This window comes from Jaculus jaculus, chromosome 1, assembly GCF_020740685.1.
Source record: "Jaculus jaculus isolate mJacJac1 chromosome 1, mJacJac1.mat.Y.cur, whole genome shotgun sequence".
In the NCBI taxonomy this organism is placed as follows: Eukaryota; Metazoa; Chordata; class Mammalia; order Rodentia; family Dipodidae; genus Jaculus; species Jaculus jaculus.
In genome coordinates this window covers 315,291,338-315,311,914 of record NC_059102.1, presented here as the reverse complement: position 1 = coordinate 315,311,914, position 20,577 = coordinate 315,291,338, and the positions used below count along the sequence as shown (strand labels likewise).

General features: G+C 45.3%; 1 non-coding gene and 1 pseudogene across 1 annotated transcript; one reads left to right on the top strand and one right to left on the bottom strand.

Moving 5' to 3' along the window:
- Positions 1-1,588: 1,588 nt before the first annotated feature.
- Positions 1,589-20,546, bottom strand: LOC101604044 (annotated as a pseudogene).
- On the top strand, positions 13,076-13,191 carry LOC123458081. The gene has a single exon (XR_006635381.1). It is a non-coding gene; the product is annotated as a U5 spliceosomal RNA (small nuclear RNA).
- Positions 20,547-20,577: the final 31 nt, after the last annotated feature.

The following is a 20,577-nucleotide window of genomic DNA, read 5'->3' as shown; positions in this document are numbered from 1 at the left end:
AATACATAGAAAAAAATGAGGCAAGCCCAACAGACTGGCCTTATTTTTTATATGAAAGAGCAAGAGAGGGAGAGAGAGAGATCATTGGTGAGCCGACCAAAAGACACCGGACCAAGAGCAGCTTGTGGGGAAGAAACATCTGACTGACAGACTCGAGGGGAAGCTCCACGATAGCAGGGAAAATGATGGCATGAGCAGAGGGTGGCCATCACTTCCTGGACAACATCAGGTGGACAATAGGAACTGGAGAGTGTGCCAAACACTGGCAAGAGGAAGCTGGCTATAACACCCATAAGCCCGCCCCCAACAATACACTGCCTCCAGGAGGCGTTAATTCCCATCAGCTGGGGACCTAGCATTCAGAACACCTAAGTGTACGGGGGACACCTGAATCAAACCACCACACACACCTAAATGAAAACTATCAGCTTATTCTACTGTAGGCAGAACAAGGGTTCCCTTCCTGCCCTGCCTTTGACCACAAACTAGACAGGGCAGCAGCAGTGTAATGACCCCCGTCTAGGGGACATCGGGCTGCAGCAGCGGGAGCCAAGTGCTCATACCTGCCCTGACAGTCAGTTCCCATGCTGCTGTCTAACCAAAGAAAGTACCAGTGGCAGGAAGTGGGATGGCCTAGGTGATGTCTAGCAGAAGATATGCAGGACTCTCTTAGTAACCCCTCGATAGAGTGAACGTCTGAGCCCAGGACAGGGTGGAGAAGGCATAGTTTTACTCTCAAACCTCAAGCCAAGAATGGCAAACCTCACGTCTCACAAGCAATTGCAGCCCCAAAGGCTTGCACAGGAGGTGCCTCAACACAACCCTCACCCTCACTCTGGGCAAATGAATGTTCTAGCCCAAAGTACAGTAGAAGCCTCAGCCCTCGATTTTAGTCCTCAAGGGGACAAGATGTCTATATCTAAACAGAAGCTCTGGTCCCTGAGCCCTAGCATGAGCAAGGTAAGGTCACACTCCCACACACATGTCACACTCAAAACACACTGGCTGCTTGGTGTGGTGGCGCACACCTTTAACCAGCGCTCAGGAGGCAGAAGTAGGAGGATCGCTGTGAGTTCAAGGCCACCTTGAGACTACATAGTGAATTCCAGGCCAGCCTGGGCTAGGGCAAGACCCTATCTCAAAAAGCAAAAATAAATAAATAGAGATGCCACCAAACTAAGGAAAGAGCAAGATCAAAAAGTCTAAAGTTAGCCGGGTGGGGTGGCGCACGCCTTTCATCCCAGCTCTCGGTATGCAGAGGTAGGAGGATTGCCATGAGTTCCAGGCCACCCTGAGATGACAGAGTTAATTCCAGGTCAGCCTGGACCAGAGTGAGACCCTACCTCAAAAAAAAACAAAAACAAACAAACAAAAAAAGTCTAAAGTTATGTCAGGCATGGTGGCACACATCTTTAATCCCAGCACTAGGGAGGCAGAGGTAGGAGGAGCTCCATGAGTTTTATGCCACCCTGAGACTTCATAGTGAATTCCAGGTCAGCCTGGGCTAGAGTGAGACCCTACCTCAAAACACACACACACACACACACACACACACACACACGCCAAACCAACCTTACTCATAAACCCCTTATGTGCAAAGCTTCACATGCTCAGTGTTGCATCCACTGACCCTTACTCCAGGACACAAGGCATTGGTTGCTCTCTCATTGTTAAACACTCTGAGCTGGACAAATCCTGCAATGACTTCTTCTGACAGCAAGAGGCAGACAGCAAGAGTCAATAAGTGAAGCACTTTATTCTGTTAAAAAATGCTTTCTCAGTAACTGAACTTATTTCAAAACTGCTTCCTCCAACACCATAGTTCTCATTCTCTCTCCCTCTCTCCCTCTCTCCCTCTCTCCCTTTCTCCCTCTCTCCCTCTCTCCTTCCCTCCCTCCCTCTCTCTCTCCCTCCCTCCCTCTCTCTCTCTCTCTCTCTCTCTCTCTCTCTCTCTCTCTCTCTCTTCCCCTAGGAGAACATGAAATTAGGTCCATGGAATCATGAAATTAGGTCCATGGAATCATGGCTCTTATCCAACTCCAAATCCCTGCTTGTCATTACACCCATATAAACCAGCTCCAGCCAGCACCCTTGTGTACCTGGTAGAGGCCAAAGAGATTGTGTCCCAGGTGCTAGAAGCCTCAGCAGAGAGCTGTTCCTCCAATCCTGCATGGGAGTGTGGCTGGGCACATGCCGGAGGCCCAAGTCCTGGGCCTGGATGTTGAAGTCGACAAGGTTCTGGAAAGCAGTCAACAATGAGCCTGAGCAGGCCAGGAGGTCCCACGAAGCAAAAGATGAACGAGTCCAGTTCCAGGTGGACACGTGGCCAGCATGTTAGACACCCTCACTTCTAACAGATGATGGTTCCCCATCAACACTCAGGTCCCTAAGAGTCTCACTGAGAGGAAACGGGAGTCTAAGATATGTATTTCCCTCCTGTTCTCCAGCCCTATCTCCACAGGCCACCTTCTGACCTTGCCTCCCGCAAGCTTGGGCTGTATGTAAGTCTACACCCTTCTTGGCTGGCTGCAAAGTGGCACCAACCTTGTAGTCATCACCTGCAGCTGCCTCTGCAGACCCTAAAGTATTGCAGTTGGCCCAGTTGCCATCCACCTCTACTCTGTTGCTTTGTTGACTGGACCAGCGATCGCCCACCATGCACACCCCAGGCAAGTGGTTCTCATGTACACTGGTGACCAGGGTCCAGCTGCCAACCCCAGTGGTCATGTCACAGAAGGTCAGGTAGATGACTCCATTCTTGGTGTGGAGGAAATACAAGGCATCTGTAGAAAGAACCAACCCAAAGCCTCCCTGTCTGTCAGCTCTTGGTCCATCTCAGGATCCCAGTCACAACAGCTCTAGGAAGTACAAACATGGCCTAAACTTCCTGTGTCTCAACACCATGTATCCCTGGGGATACATCCCCTGGGCTCAGAACACCATGAGACTGCAGAAGAACATGGAATGATTTGAACTTACTACAGCATTTCGCATAAAATTCAACATAGGATTACCATATGACCCAGAAATTCCACTCTTGGCATATACCCAAAAGAATTGAAAACAAGAGGGCTGGAAAGATGCCTCAACAGTTAAAAGTGCTTGCTTGAAACACCTGCTGGTGTGGGTTCAATTCCTCAGCGCCCACAAAAATCCAGATGCACTAAGTGGCACATCCTTCTGGAGTTTGTTTACAATGGCAGGAGGCCCTAGTGCACCCATTCTCTCTCTCTCTCTCTCTCTCTCTCTCTCTCTCTCTCTCTCTCAAATAAATTAATTAAACAGGAACTCAGATATTTGCACATTAATGTTCATTTTAGCTTGGTCACAGACCCAAAAAGTAAAAACAGTCCAAGCATTCCTCAACAGACAAGTATATAAACAAAGTGTTGGCTTGTATGTTAGGCAGAATAGCTATATTGCTCATATATTGTGTGTATTAATATATATGATCGATTAAAAAGGAATGAAGGCATAGAGAGATGGCTTAGCAGTTAAGGCACTTGCTGCAAAGCCAAAGAACCCAGGTTTAATTCCCCAGGACCCACATAAGCCAGATGCACAAGGTGCCACATGTGTCTCAAGTTCATTTGCAGTAGCCAAAGGCCCTGGCATGCCCAGAGTTATGAAATGGCATGAATGAGGTAATAAGGAAAACAGCAAAGCTACTAATAGTAACTGACCAAGTGCCATACAAATCAGTCTTTACTAAGAACAAGAATGGGACCCTCGGGCTGGAGAGATGGCTTAGCGGTTAAGCGCTTGCCTGTGAAGCCGAAGGACCCCAGTTCGAGGCTCGGTTCCCCAGGTCCCACGTTAGCCAGATGCACAAGGGGGCACACGTGTCTGGAGTTCGTTTGCAGTGGCTGGAAGCCCTGGCGTGCCCATTCTCTCTCTCTCCCTCCATCTGTCTTTCTCTCTATGTCTGTCGCTCTCAAATAAATAAATAAAAAATGAACAAAAAAAATATTTAAAAAAAAAAAATGGGACCCTCACTTCAGCCTACAGCCCAGCGGCAAGAGCTCAACCCCAAGCAAGTCTGGAAGCCTCAGCTGCAAATAAGGAGGCAGTGGCAGCAGCGGACCCCTCAGAAGACCACCTGATCACCTCCTTCTGTGGCCACCCATGACAACCTGCACCCATAACCAGTGTGCTTTCTTACATCATAAGCGGACCTTCCCAACGTTGCCAGAGATGTTGTCAACAAATAGTTTGGTGCAGGTGTTGTATGGCAAATTTCCTTCACATTGAAAGGTGCAAACAACTATTGCAACTTTATCAAAAGCACACAGCTCACAAGAGACTGTGCGGGTAGGGTCATCAGACCCCCACCTGGGATTTATAATTTTTTTTTGTTTCTTTTTATTCATTTACTTGACAGTGACAGACAGACAGAGAGAGAAAGAGGCAGAGACAGAGAGAGAAAGGGCGCTCCAGACCTCCAGTCACTGCAAACGAACTCCAGACGCGTGCGCCCCCTTGTGCATCTGGCTAACGTGGGTCCTGGGGAACCGAGCCTCGAACCGGGGTCCTTAGGCTTCACAGGCAAGCGCTTAACCACTAAGCCATCTCTCCAGCCCCCATCTGGGCTTTAGATGCCCCCTGTGCCAGCTGTAGACAATAACACACAAGGTCTTGTGATCGTGACCTATGGGAGATGATATAGTGAATAAAAGATCTAGGAACAAAGAACGAGCTCCACTGAGATGGTGTCTGGGATCTCCATGCTCTGTAAGTAAGCTTTCATCCCAAGGCTGAGGGAAGAGCATCCAAGGAGTAATTTTGATACAGGAATTTCCATCAGAGTGGCTGTTTTGGGGGCCCCATGTTCCTATAAGTAACCTCTCTTTATGTTCTGGAAGTGATGCCCCCCCCCCCAATAAAGTCATTGGTTCACTGAACTGGAATTGGTGTAATCATACTGCAGGATAGAAGAAAGTTAGCTTTGTTTAAAAAAAAAAAAAATTTTTTTTTTTTTTGGTTTTCCGAGGTAGGGTTTCACTCTAGCCCAGGCTGACCTGGGACATACTATATAGTCTCAGGCTGGCCTCAAACTCATGGCGATCTTCCTACCTCTGCCTCCTCCTGAGTGCTGGTGTTAAAGGCATGCACCACTACATCTGGCTCTATTTAAAATTTTTATTTATTTGAAAGAGAGGCCGAGAGAGAGAGACAGAGAGAAGAATGGGCATGCCAGGGCTTTCAGCCACTATAGTCAAACTCCAAATGCATGCACCACATTATGCATCTGGCTTACTTGGGTCCTGAGGAATTGAACCTGGGTCCTTTGGCTTCACAGGCAAATGCCTTAACCACTAAGCCATCTCTCCAGCCCAAAGCTAGATTTTTTTGATTTAGGCAGTTTCAATTAGAGATTGAGGCCCAAAGAGAACTAGGAGCTGCAACCCCACATGCCACCTCGCCCTGGCACAAGAAGCGCACTCTTGGAAGAAATAGAACTTGTGTCTGATAGAAACTGATCCACAGTGCCCCCTGCTGACTACTGTCTAGTAGTACACTGCCTAGGTAGGCTGGCCCTGGGGACCACCGGCCAAATCTAGAAACCAAGCAGGTCTTCCCCTTGAGAACGTGAATCTGATGCTATAAAGGCTATAGCCTTCTTTGTAGTCCCTCCCTCTCTTGGCACGACCTCTAGGGTGCGTGTCTCTCTGTGGGACTCTCAGGATCCTCTCTCGTCACTGCTTGGATATACATGAGCAGCTCTTCCTCTCACTCAGCCTGGCTTAGGGACTGTCAAATCAGGACAGCATTTTGGACTAAACAGTGTGACCCATGTGACCCTGCTCATGAGCCAGGCCAGCCCAGGTCTCTTTACACAGACAGTTCTTTGCATCCCTTTCTCTTTGTCTGCATGTATACATGTGTGATATGCATGCATGTACCTATATATATGTTCCTATGTTTGTGGTGAGTGTGTGTGCATGTGCACATTTATTCATGTGCATTTGAAGGCAAGAGGTTAACACTAGGTGTCTTCCTCAATCACTCTTCATCTTCTATTTTATATTTTATTTTTATTTTATTATTTTCTTTTTTATTTATTTTATTATTTTACTTTATTTTATTTTGGGTTTTCGAGGTAGGCACTCACTCTAGTCCAGGCTGACCTGGAATTCACTATGTAGTCTCAGGATGACCTTGAACTCATGGTGATCCTCCTACCTCTGCCTCCCAAGTTCTGGCATTAAAGCCGTGCGCCACCACGCCAGGCTTATTTTTTTATTTTTATATTTATTTATTTTGGTTTTTCAAGGTAGGGTTTCGCTCTAGCCCAGGCTGACCTGGAATTCACTATGTAGTCTCAGGGTGGCCTCGAATTCTCAGCAATCCTCCTACTTCTGCCTCCCGAGTGCTGGGATTAATGGCATGCGTCACCACGCCTGGCCACCATCTTGTTCTCTGAGTTTTGAGTCAGAGACTCTGCTGAACCTGGAGCTCGCAGATTGAGCTAGCTAAACCTCAGGCCCCAGGGGTCATCTTGGCTCTGCCTCACCAGTGCTGCTATCACTACACTAGGCTTTTATGTGTGTCACGGGAATCCAAAAGCAGGTCCTTATGCTTGCTGTGCCATCTACTGAGCCATCTCCCCAGCCCCTTTGGCTCCCTTTGAACTCGCCACTGAAGATGGCATTCCAGATGTAGCTAGCCACATGTAGGTGTCAATTTGCAAGAGGAACTCAAAGAAACCTGAGCCATGGATTGCTATAATGTATCTCCTCTTTGTTGGTATTCCATATTTTCTGTCTCCAAGTGTGCCTGGGGTTTCCAGTTCCAAACCATACAGTTAGCATAGCTAGATCAAGCCATGGCTGCCTCTGCTATGTCCAGCTACAGGTGGGCTGAGTGAGGAGCTCTTTGTGCACCCCAATTAAAATATGAAAAGCCCCACGGTGTCTGGGATGTCCTCTGGGGAGAAGCTTCCAAGGATATGGAGCTGGGAAACAAAACAGAAGAGATCTAAGACACTTGATATCCTTATGATATCATTGATAAACTTTACATTCATAAGGATCAAGTGAAAGAACATATGTCACATTGTCAGTGACAATGGGAACTACCACTATTGGGCTACAGTAGGATACATATTGGTGAGCACTGACCATCAGATCCCTCTGGACTTCAGACACCACAGCCACAGAAGCAAGAAGGGCTGAGAGGCTACACAGTCCCTACTCCTCACCCTGAGCCTCCTCACATCTCCTCACACACAAAGAGGCCCCCAGGGGCCTGGAGAGATGGCTTCGTGGTTAAGGTGTTTGCATGCAAAGACAAAGGACCCAGGCTCGATTCCCCAGGAGCCATGTTAGCCTGATGCACAAGGGGGCACACAGGACTAGAGTTCGTTTTGCAGTCATTCCCTCCCTCCCTCCCTCCCTCTCTCCTTCTCTCTCTCTGTCCCTCTCCCTCTCTCCCTCTTTCTCTGTCAAATAAATAAATATAAAATATCAAGCCGGGTGTGGTGGCGCACACTTTAATCCCAGCACTCGAGAGGCAGTGGGAGGAGGATTGCTGTGAGTTCAAGACCATCCCGAGACTACATAGTGAATTCCAGGTCAGCCTGAGCTAGAGTGAGACCCTACCTCGAAAAAACAAAAATAAAGTAAAATAAAACATCAAGGAGGCCCCAGTCAGACCTCAGCTTCAACCAGAATCCAGGAGGGGCAAGACGTCTGTCTTCAGCAGGCATCCCCCGCTGTCTGGGAAGCATACATTCTACACATCTCGGCAGGACCTGCCCTCTGACCCGGACTTGAGTTCCGCCTATCTCTACTCGCTCCATTGCCCCACGGGAGCTGAGGGAACTCCCGGGAGTGATTGCACCCTCTGGTGGCCACAGAGAAGAACAGCAAGAAGCGACCAGGGAAGAGAAACAGATGAACAGCTTGTTCTTCACTTCTTCTTTTCTTTACTTTTTCTTTTTTTCTTTTTTTTTTCCTTTTTTTTTTTTTTTTTTTGATTGTTTGCTTTTGTTTTTGTTTTTTCGAGGTAGGGTCTCACTCTAGCCCAGGCTGACCTGGAATTCACTAGGGAGTCTCAGGGTGGCCTCAAACTCATGGCGATCCTCCTACCTCTGCCTCCCGAGGGCTGGGATTAAAGGCGTGCACCACCACGCCCGGCTTGTTCTTCACTTCTTGACTGGGAACTTTGCGAACCTAAAAACCTAAAAATGATGGGCTTCTGGGTATTCTAGAACCGCCTGGAATAGCCCCACCCAGAAATATTCAAGAGGCCATGGATTTCCTGCCCTGAAACATTCAGTCCCTAAAACACAGACGACCTGGAGCAAAACCAAAGGATCCAGGTTCTATTCCCCAGGACCCACGTTAGCCAGATGCACAAGGGGGCGCACGCGTCTGGAGTTCGTTTGCAGAGGCTGGAGGCCCTGGCGCGCCCATTCTCATTCATCCTCTCTCTTCCCCACCCCACACCTCTTTCTTTGTCAAATGAATAAATAAAAATAAAATATTACCTGAGCTGTCACCAAAAAATAAAAGGAGCAAAAATAAAATAATACATAAACACACACATCCTTTACCTCGATTTACTTGACAACATTTTGGCCCCACTTGCTTTATCATGTTTATTTACTTTAGCATTCTCTCACTTCCTGAGTCTCTCTCTCTTCACACACACTTTTTTCCTGAATCACTTCAGAATAAATTACATATATTATAGCCCTTTCACCCTAAACTATGTGTTTTCTTCTCTTTTTAATATTTATTTCAGACAGAAAGAAAGAAGTAGATGGAGCGAAAGGGTACATAGCCTCTAGCCACTGCAAATGAACTCCAGACACATGTACCACCTGGTGCATCTGGCTTACCTGGGTACTGGGGAATCAAACCTGGGCCCTCACAGGCAAGCACCTTAACTGCTAAGCTGTCTCTCCAGCCCTGTTTTTTTTTTCTTTTTAATATATTTTATTTATTTATTTATGAAACAGAGAGAAAGAGGCAGAGAGTGAGAGAGAGAAAATGGGCATGCCAGAGGCTCCTGCCATTACGAGTGAACTTCAGACAAATGCACCACTTTGTGCATCTGGCTTCACATGGGTACTGGGGAATTGAACCCAGGCCATCAGGCTTCACAAGCAAGTGCTTTTAACTCTTGAGCCATCTCTCCAGTCATGATTTCTAATAATAGATCTTGCTCATAAATAATCATAATACAAGTATACATCATGAATTCTTAAATATAACTGATCCTTTCCTAGGGTGTGTCACCAGCCAGTGAGTCATGCAGGGTTGGCATTAATGGCACATAAATCCCTCTGGCTTTCATCTCCTCCCATTGTAAGAGTTCTGGTCCCCTTTGAAGTCCATATTCCCCAGGGGATGGCTTGTGTGTGCTAACAAGAATTCTCTATTCTACACATATGCCAGCTGTGGTGGCTAATCTTCACTGCCAACTTGAGAGGATTGGGAATCACCTGTGAGACACACCTCTGGGCATATCTGTGAGGGTGTTTCCACAGAAGTTTCACTGAGGTTACCACCCTGCATGTGGGTGACAGCATCCCATGGGCTGAAGTTTCAGTCTGCATAAAAAGGAGAAAGGATGAGCTGGAGAGATGGCTTAGCGGTTAAGCGCTTGCCTATGAAGCCTAAGGACCCCGGTTCGAGGCTCGGTTCCCCAGGTCCCACGTTAGCCAGATGCACAAGGGGGCGCACGCGTCTGGAGTTCGTTTGCAGAGGCTGGAAGCCCTGGCGTGCCCATTCTCTCTCTCCCTCTATCTGTCTTTCTATCTGTGTCTGTCACTCTCAAATAAATAAATAAATAAAATTTAAAAAAAAAAAAAAAAAAGAGGTTGAGGTAGGAGGATCACCATGAGTTTGAGGCCAGCCTGGAGCTACAGAGTGAGTTCCAGGTCAGCCTGGGCTGGAGTGAGACCTTGAAAAGAAAAAAAGAGAAAGAGAAAAAAAAGAAAAAGGAAGTGAGTGACCTGCATTCATCTCTTGCTACTTTCTGACTACAGGTACAATGCGACCAGCTGACACACCCTCCTACCACAGATACAGTGTGACCATCTAACACACCTTCCAACTACAGGTACAATGTGGCCAGCTGACACACCCTCCCACTAAGATACAATGTGAACAACTGACTAACATTCCTACCACCATGTCTTCCTCTCATGCAAGACTGTATCCTTTCTTAACCCATGAGCTAAAAAAGAAACATTTTCCTTCCTTCATTCTCTTTTGTCAGGTATTTTGTCAACAATGAGAAAAGCACTTGATATACCAACCTACCCTAATGCTTTTCAGTAGTGCCCAGGCTGAACTCATAGCAATCCTCCTACCTCAGCCCCTCCAGTTCTGGGATTAAAAGCCACCAGCAGCTTTAAATGCATTCTTTGTATTTGTATACATTTTTTCAAGGTAGGGTTTCCCCTTATCCCAGGCTGTCTTGGAATTCACTGCATAGTCTCAGGGTAGCCTTGAACTCATGGCAATCCTCCTACCTCTGCCTCCCCAGTGCTGGGATTAATGACATGCGCCACCACACTGGTTTAAGCACATTCTTTCCTTTCCTTTCCTTTCTTTTCTTTTTATCAGCAAGAGAGAGAGAATTGGTGCATCAGGGCTCGGCCACTGAAATCAAATGCCAGCACTTGCACCATCTAGTGGACATGTGTGACACTGTGCCTACCTCACCTTTGTGTGTCTGGCTTATGTGGGATCTGTAGCGAGATGGAACATGGGTCCTCAGGCTTCCACTAAGCCATCTCTCCAGCCCTTAAATATGTTCTTTTAAAACATCAATTCACCTGTTTTTGCACTGATACTATGTTGTTTGGATGAATGTTATACTTTAAGCTGGGCATGGTGGTATGGACCTATGATCTCAGCACTCAGGAGGCTGAGGCAGGACCATTGCAAGCCCAAGGTCAGCCAGAGAACATAGTAGCAGCCTGTCTCCAAAACTTTAGGTATGTAATCACCAGTAAATTACCCATGCTCTGGCAAATAATTCCCCACCCAGGCTCATGAAAGTAGTCATAATTAAACTAGTGGGTCACAAAAAGAACAAAAGGAAAAGATATCTAAGCAAATAGAGAAAGCCAGGCCTGGGGACTCACACATTTAATCCCAACACTCAAAAAACTCAAATTGCCGGGCATGGTGACGCACGCCTTTAATCCCAGCACTCGGGAGGCAGAGGTAGGAGGATCGCCATGAGTTCAAGGCCACCCTGAGACTACAGAGTTAATTCCAGGTCAACCTGGACCAGATTGAGACCCTACCTCGAAAAAAAAAAATGAAACTCAAGTAGAAGCATCACCATAAATCTGAGGCCAGCCTGGGCTGCAGCAGGAGTTCCAGGTTAATCTGGACTAGAGTAAGACCTTGCCTCCACTATATAGTGAGTTACAGGCCAGCTTGGACCACATGAGACCTTGTCTCAAAAATAATAATAATAATAATAATAATAATAATAATGACAAAAAACTTCCTTTTCATCATACCATTCAAAATTAGCTCCTGCAACTTGGGTATGGAGGCTTACACCTGATATTCCAGCACTCAAGAGGTTGGGACAGGAATTTCAGACTCCCCTAAACTATATGGTTCCAGGACAGTCTGGGCTACAGAGTAAGTTTCAGGCCAGCCAAGCCAATCATATGTATATAAATAAAGAAGGCAGGGATGTAACTTGGTAACAGAGCCTAGTATGCCCAAATTCATTCCCCAAATACTGCAAAAAAAAAAAAAAAAAAAAAAAAAATCAACAAACAGAACACATTATATCCTAGGTTTATTTACTTTGACAAAACTGTTGGGCATTGGGCTGTTACTATTCTTTTAATTTTTTTTTAATATTTTATTGATTGATTGATTGCTTGGAGACAGAAAGAGAAATAGATTGGGTGTGCCAGGGCCTCTAGTTACTGCAGGCAAACTCTAGATACATGCATCACCTTGTGCTTTACCTAGGCTTTATCTGGGTCCTGGGGAATCAAACCTGGATCCTTTTGACTTTGCCGTCAAGTGCCCCAACTACTTAGCTATCCCTCCAGCCCTAAATGTGTGTGTGTGTGTTTTCTTTTTTCAAGGAAGTTTTTCACTCTAGCCCAGGCTGCCCTGGAATTTACTATGTAGTCTCAGGGTGGCCTCGAACTCACGGCGATCCTCCTAATCCAGTGCTGAGATTAAAGGCGGGCGATCCCACGCCCACTTTTTTTTTGTTTAAGTATGTCTCACTTTGTAAATCCAGGCTAGCCTCAAATTTATAATCCTTCTGCCGCAGCCTCCTTAGTGCTAACAGGAAAGACTTTGCCACCATACCCAGCTGAACAGATCTTAGAGGGATCAAATGCATGGCTTTGCGCGTAGCAATCAAGTACTCTATCACTGAACGAAAGCCTCAGCCTGTGGACTTTTCTTTTTTTCCCAAACCTTCCTTATTTATATATATGTATTTATTTATTGGTGCTGGAGATGGAACCCAGTGCCCCATGCAGGATCGACAGGTGCTCTGCACTGAGATACTCCCCCAGTCTTTTCGCAATTTAAGAAAAAAAAAATTTTTTTTTTCGAGGTAGGGTCTCACTCTAGCCCAGACTGACCTGGAATTCACTAGGTAGTCTCAGGATGGCCTCGAACTCATGGCAATCCTCCCACCTCTGCCTCCCGAGTGCTGGGATTAAAGGCGTGCGCCACCACGCTCTGCTTTTCGAGAATTTTTTTTTTTTTACTTGAAATGTAAATTATAGCAATAAAAAAAAAAAAAATCTTGCTTTCTCTGCAACCCCTGGCGTGGCACTCCGGCCGCCCGGGGAGAAGAATGACGTCTTCCAGGTGTTTCCGGAAACCCGCGGGCTGCGGCTTCGCGTCATTTACATACCCACAATGCACTGCACGGGGATCGTAAATTAAATAGGTCAGCTCTTTTTTATCTTTTTTAATTTGTTTCTTAAAAAAATATGAGCATACTTTCACAAATATATCTGAGATAAATATAGAAGACACTGCCTATCTTGGATAAATAGTCACCATTGGTGTTCTAGGATTGACAGTCAGCAGAGAACTGTATGTGGGAACGAGCTGGCATACTCTGGTTTCTCTTCAGATCGTATAAATCTTTCGCCTTTTACTAAAGATTTCCGTGGAGAGGAACAACTCTGAGTCTAAACCCAATTTTTTGAGGCCTTGTGAAAACAAGGCTAATACCATATGTTTAAAAATAGATCTTCAGTTCGAGCATGTTTTATTTAGGGTTATCACTGCCTTTTCGTGAAAGCAAGTACTTTGGGGATAAAGTGCGCTTAGATCCGAGGGTTGGGAGCAATGTGTGCTTAGACCTATAATTACGTCCTAGACTAGACCAAGTTTGTACAATGAAGTTTCTGGGTAAGATTCTCCCAAAAAACTTCCAAGACTGCTGTAAAAATTGGTAATATCAGGAAGGTAGATATCTACTTTAAACTTCTTCCTTAAAATTAACCTGCTTTGTTTTGTTTTGTTGCTTTTTCGAGGTAGGCTCTTGCTCTAGCCCAGACTGACCTGGAAAATCACTCACAGGAATCCTACCTCTGCTGGGATTCTTTAATCCACACTTAACTTGATTATCCTTTAAAAGAAATTACATATATATATATTGTTGGGCATGGGTGCATGCCTTTAATCCCAGCACTTGGGAGACAGAGGTAAGAGGATTGCCATGAGTTCGAGGCTACCCTGAGACTAGAGTGAATTACAGGTCAGCCTCAGCTAGAGTGAGACCCCACCTCAAAAAAAAAAAAAAAAAAAAAGAGAGAGAGAGAGAAAGAGAGGCGCAGAGAGGGAGAGAACGGGCACCCAAGGGCCTCCAGCCACTACAAACGAACTCCAGAAGCATGCACCACCTTGTGCATCGGGCTTATGTGGGTCCTAGAGAACTGAACCTGGGTCCTTAGGTTTCAGGAGCAAGCACCTTAACCGCTAAGCCATTTCTCCAGCCCTAAATTGTTATAAAAATGACTTTGAGCCTGACAGTTCAGGTTCAACTCTCTAGCATCCACATGAATCCAGACACAAAGTGGCACATGTCTAGTGTTGATTTGAAGGGGCAAAAGACCCTATTGTGTACCCTACACGATACACACACTACATAAATTAAGATAAAACAAATCCCACTAGTCATGGTGGCACATGCCTTTAATGCTAGCACTTGGGGACCAGAGATAGAAGGATTGCTGTGAGTTCAAGGCCACCCTGAGACTACAGAGGGAATTCCAGGTCAGCATGAGCTAGAGTGAAACCCTACCTTGAAAAGCCAAAAAAAAAAAAAAAAAAGATATAACAAATCTGGGTTAAGGTGCTTGCTTCCTTTCTGTGAAGTAAGGATCTAAAAGGGAACTCCCCAGGCTGCGGGCAGCCCGGGGCCTTGTCTCTGGCTCCACAGCCACTAAGCTCAGGAAGTGTGGATGACTGTACATTTTTTATAGTGCAGCATAACTCAAACTGTTTCCAGAATCATTTAAATTTTTACAACAGTTAAGGTCATATTTGAGGGGCTGAGAATGCAGGTCAGTAGTTAAACACCTGTTTAGCATGTAGCAGTACCTCCATACAATGCTTAGCACCAGAAAGAAAAAAATACATATATATTGCACATTACTTGTTTGGATCCCTTTGTGTACTTCTGTAAATGTTCTTATTATCTTGGCAAAAGCCTTTAGGCATTACACTCACCCCCAAAGAGTATTTTTTTTTTTTATTGGCTACAGCAAAGAGCACCACCCCCAAAAACACCAGGCAGAGATTATTCTTTTTATATGCGCTCCATGCTACACAGCTCTGCACACACGAGTCTAGCAGGATTTGACAAAGGAGGGTATGAATTAAGTGAGACTGCTTGAATGAACTGATGAATGAAACCAAAGTACTTGTTTGACTTCTTAATAATTATGATCAGCAGCCCAAGACTGGATTTTCAAGCTGTAATGAGAGAAAACGCTTATCTTAATAGGATTGCAAAGATTAATGAGCAATGGTGTAGTGAAAGTTTAGCTATAAAGGATTACACAGATCTAATTACTATTCCTGCCACCTTTGGCATGAACAACTACACCACCATTTCCCTAACTGATCTCTCTCTCTTCAACCTCACCCCTATGTCATATAACCTGCTCTCATCAGCAAACTCTTTTTCAAACACCTTTATATTGTTTCTAAATCACACCCCAGGGCAGCCCCCCCTTTGCCAGTTTAGTCACAGAATCTTTAATCACCTGGTTGCAACTTTCCTGTTTTCTGTGACAGATCCTAGAGGAGGTCAAGTCCTACCTTGTAGGGGCACCAGCCATGAGGGAGTCTAAGGTTACAGGCCCAACCAGGTTTGAGCTGAAGTTCCCAGACAAAAGCCACACCTATATTAAAAAAAATTCTACAAGAATGCCAGGCGTTGGAGGCACATGACTTTACTCCCAGCACTCGGGAGGCAGAGATAGGAGGATTACCATGAGTTCAAGGCCACCCTGAGAATACATAGTGAATTCCAACCCAGCCTAAGCTAGAGTGAGAGAGATCCTACCAAAAAAAAATAAATAAATAAAATAGCCAGGTATGGTGGCACACGCCTTTAATCCCAGCACTCAGGAGGCAGAAGTAGGAGGATCACCATGAGTTTGAGACCACCCTGAGTCTACATAGAGAATTCCAGGTCAGCCTGAGAGCTAGAGTAAGACCCTACTTCAGAAAACTTCATTATAGGCGGGTGTGGTGGTGCACGCCTTTAATCCCAGCATTTAGGAGGCACAAGTAGGAGGATTGCTGTGAGTTCGAGGCCACCCTGAGACTACATAGTGAATTCCAGGTCAGCTTGGGCTACAGTGAGACCCTACCTTGAAAAACCAAAAAAACTTCATTATAATAGAAAATTAGAATGTTGAAGATCCAGGCCAAATTATCCTAAGGTATCTTTAGTCCTTAATACTCATTCATTGTCCATCTCTGTATCTGACCTAACATCCTTTCAATGATCAGACAAAACAACCCTTTGGGAGTTAAGGCTCTTGCGTACAAAGCTGAAGGACACAAGTTCGATTCCCCAGGACCCACCTAAGCTAGATGCACAAGGTGGTATATGTGTCTGGAGTTTTTTTGCAGCAGTTGGAGCCCCTGGAATGCCCATTCTCTCTCTCTTTCTCTATATCTTTCTACCTCTTTCTCACTCTCACACTCCCTCTCAAATAAATAAAAATTAAAAAAAAAAAACTTCTGGAATGTATTGACTTAGCTAGCTTCCATCAAATCCAAAAGCTAAGAATGTCAGCAGATAGCATCTAAAACCCAAATAGCTTTCCTCATTTTGCTGTAATCTACCTACCTGACGCTCCCACCATTGTACTTGAAAAATGCCTTGATTTATGACTTTATTTTGCTCTGTGACCATAAAAACTTCATGAACTATTAAAAAAAAACTATAAAAATGTCATGAAACCAGTTCTATGTTGAAACATGTTATTTGGGGCAACCTGAATCCATGTTCCCAGACCATGGTCACTCGTATTTGGCTCCAGAATAAACTCTCTCTTATTCCCTTTGAAGTAAAAGCTGTGATGTGCATCAATAGTATTTAAGGCCAAGTTTACGTAGAGAAGACAGCAGCATCAAGGGGCAGCTCAAATGAGGAAGGAAGCCAGAGGGAGAGTTGCAGAAGCAGTGCCAGTGTTAGGTTCAGGGCCACAGTAACAACACCAGCCACATGTTTTAATGAGAATGGACCAATTAAATCGCGCCACCTCAACAAACTGCCTAATTCCGACGACTGCACAACAGGGCTTTAATGCTTGCTGATGCAGTCCGCGGGGCAGCTCTGTGTGCCTCACTCTCTCGGGTAAGTGTCCCTGTGGAGTAGCTCGCTAAGGAGTATGTCACCATGGATTTGAATCACAGATTCTACAGATCTGGAAGACCACGCAGACCTTTCTTTGTGTTTGCTTAGAAGCGAAATACACCTATTTGTCTCACAACCCATTGTCCAAAACTACACACACACACACACACACACACACACACACACACACACACGTCCTCTTGCAATTAGACTCCAATATGGTGGCTAGAATCCAGAGATGTCACCCACAAGCTCTCCGTTCTCTTTACACACATGTACCATTAAGAAGTGGAAGCTAGGAGCTGGAGAGATGGCTTAGTGGTTAAGAGCTTGCCTGTGAAGCCTAAGGACCCTGGTTCGAGGCTCGAATCCCCAGGACCCACATTAGCCAGATGCACAAGGGGGTGCACATGTCTGGAGTTTGTTTGCAATGGCTGGAGACCCTGGAGAGCCCATTCTCTCTCTATATATATATCTATCTATCTCTATATCTATCTATCTATCTATCTATCTATCTATCTATCTATCTATCTATCTATCTATCTCTATCTGTCTATCTGCCTTGTTCTCTCTCTGTTTGTCATTTTCAAATAAATAAATAAAGTGGAATCTAAGCTGGGCATGGTGGCACATGCCTTTAATCCCAGTACTTGGGAGGCAGAGGTAAGGAGGATCGTTGTGAGTTCAAGGCCACTCTGAGACTACAAAGTGAATTCCAGGTCAGCCTGAGGTAGAGTGAGACCCTACCTCGAAAAAACAAAAAACAAACAAACAAAAAAAAAAAAGATTGAGAGCCAGTTAGTCTGATGTTCCCAAATAACAAGAGACCCCATTTCAAACAAGGTGAAAGGAGAGGATCAACAAACACCCCAGGGTTGTCCTTTTCCCTCCACACACACACACCATGACACATGCCCACCCATGTACACAAAACACTAGGCCATGGGTGACCCCAGGTGACAATGTGATGCTCAGTCAATACTCATCATGTACCTGATGGTTAGGGTGACTCTCCTGGCTCCACTGCCCTAGTGCTTCCTGAGATTACAGGATGCTTGCCACCACGCAAATTTTTAATTAATTTGTGAGCAAAGAGTGAGTGACAGAAAGAGTGCATTGACATGCCCGAGCCTCTTGCCACTACAAATGAACTACAGATACATGTACTGCTTCATGCATCAGGTTTTCATGGGCATTGGAGAACTGAACCCAGAGCAGCAGGCTTTCCAAACAAGTGCCTTTAGCCACTGAGCCATCTCCCCAGCCTTCCTGATGCTTTATTTATTTTGGGTTTTCGAGGTAGGGTTTCACTCTGGTCCAGACTGACCTGCAATTCACTACATATACATAGTCTCATGGCCTCGAACTCACGCGATCCTCCTACCTCTGCCTCCCAAGTGCTGGGATTAAAGGTGTGCACCACCACACCCAGCACATTTTCTTTCTTTCTTTCTTTTTCTTTAATATTTTTATTTATTTATTTGACAGAGAAAGAGAGAGAGAGAATGGGCACTCAGGGCCTCCAGCCACTTCAAACCAACTCCAGACATGTGCACCTAGATGGGTAATGTGAGTCCTGGGGAATTGAACCTGGGTCCTTTGGCTTTGGAGGCCTTAACCACTAAAGCATCCCTCCAGCACCCCCTCCCCCTTCTTTTTGAGGTAGGGTCTCACTCTATCCCAGGCTGACCTGGAATTCATGATGTAGTCTCAGGGTGGCCTTGAACTCATGGTGATACACCTACCTCTGCCTACTGAGTGTTGGGATTAAAGGCATGCACCACCTCACCCAGCTTCATGATGCTTTTTTAAAAAATTTTTTATTGGTCTGTCATGGTGGAAACACCTGCCCTCTAATTGGACTGGAGGCCCCCTCCATGGGAGGGAATACATCCCTGATAATGAAAACTTAAAACAGGGATAGTCATGAGGCCTAGGGTTATAACATCTGCTGCTATCTGGCTAAATGTATATACTATGCTTATCAAACTGCCCAGTAAGCACTTCTCTTAATGTTCATACCCTTATATTAATGCTCCTCTCACTTTTGGTTAGAGAAGCTTCTCTTTTCAGATGGCAGTGACCTTGGGATGACTCAGAAGGCATCATGGTGCTGGGAAGAAGTGACAGGAGTGCTCAGTACTACAGTATCTCTATCACACCTTCCAAGGCTCAGGGTCCATTGCAGAAGAGGTGGCAGAAAGAATGTAAGAGCCAGAGGAAGGGTAGGACTCCTTACAACATGCTCCTCCAGACACAAAATGGCCTGGTTACCCATGACTTCACAGTGCCTGACACTACCTACACAAGACCATCACAATAGGAGGAAAAGATCATGACATCAAAATAAAAGAGAGACTGACTGAGAGGAGGAGGGGATATGATGGAGAATGGAGTTTCAAAGGGAAAGTGGGGGGTAAGGAGGACATACCATGGGATATTGTTTATAATCCTGGAGGTTGTTAATAAATAATAATAATAAATTTAAAATTAGAAAATAAATTATTTTAAAAATTATTTATTGGCAGGTTTTTTTTTCAAGGTAGGGTCTCACTGCAGCCCAGGCTGACATGGAACTCACTCTGTAGCCAATGCTGGCACTGAACTCACAGTGATCTCCTACCTCTGTCTCCCAGGTGCTGGGATTAAAAGAGCGTGCCAACATGCTTGGCTTATTGACAGTTTTGGCAAGTATTGTATTTCTTTTCACCTTCTTCCCATAAGACTATTCTCTTGAGTTGTAAAGCAGGATTTTCTCCTTATGACAAAAATTCTTCTTAGTCTTGTCCAGGCAAGAAAAGCTGCTTCTATCTCCAGCAAAGTTTTGTTTTGTTTTGTTTTGTTTTGTTTTGTTTTGTTTTGTTTTTTGAGGTAGGGTCTCACTCTAGCCCAGGCTGACCTGGAATTCACTATGTAGTCTCAGGGTGGCCTCGAACTCACGGCGATCCTCCTACCTCTGCCTCCTGAGTGCTGGGATTAAAGGCGTGCACCACCACGCCCGGCTTCCAGCAAAGTATATTAACAACCACTGACCAGGCCATTTGTACAAAGGGGTTTCCAAGGATTAACCATGGTATTTGGCCATACTTTTTTGTGAGATTCCCATGAATATATATGTAACTAAAATTGTTTTTCTTGGCAGGAGTGGTGGCACATGCCTTTAATCCCAGCGCTCAGGAGGCAGAGGTAGGAGGATTTCGCCATGTGTTCGAAGCCACCCTGAGACTACATAGTGAATTCCAGGTCAGCCTAGGCTAGAGCAAGACCCTACTTCAAAAAACAAAACAAATAAAAAAGAAATCATTTTTGTCCTGTTAGTCTATTGCTACAGGAGTTATTGAGGGCCAGGATCTGGGCTGTAACAGCCCTAATAAACCCAGATAAGGCACCCATCATTTTTATATAGTTTTTTGTTATTTGAGAGAGTATAGGTGCACCTGAGCCTTTTGCCACTGCAAAAGAACTGCAGATGCATGCATCACCTTTACATGGGTACTGGGGAATCAAACCCAGGCCAGCAGGTTTTGCAAACAAGTCGTTTTCAACTGCTGAGCCACCTCCCCAGGCTCCACCCACCCTTAGTAAGCAATTAAACAAATAATAGTGGAAAGAAAAGAAAGGAAATATATTCAAGGTGACTATATTGGGAAGAAGGACAGAGAGATCCCGTAACCTCCAAAATCTGTCTTCCGGCTGGGCATGGTGGAGCATGACTTTAATCCTAGCACTCAG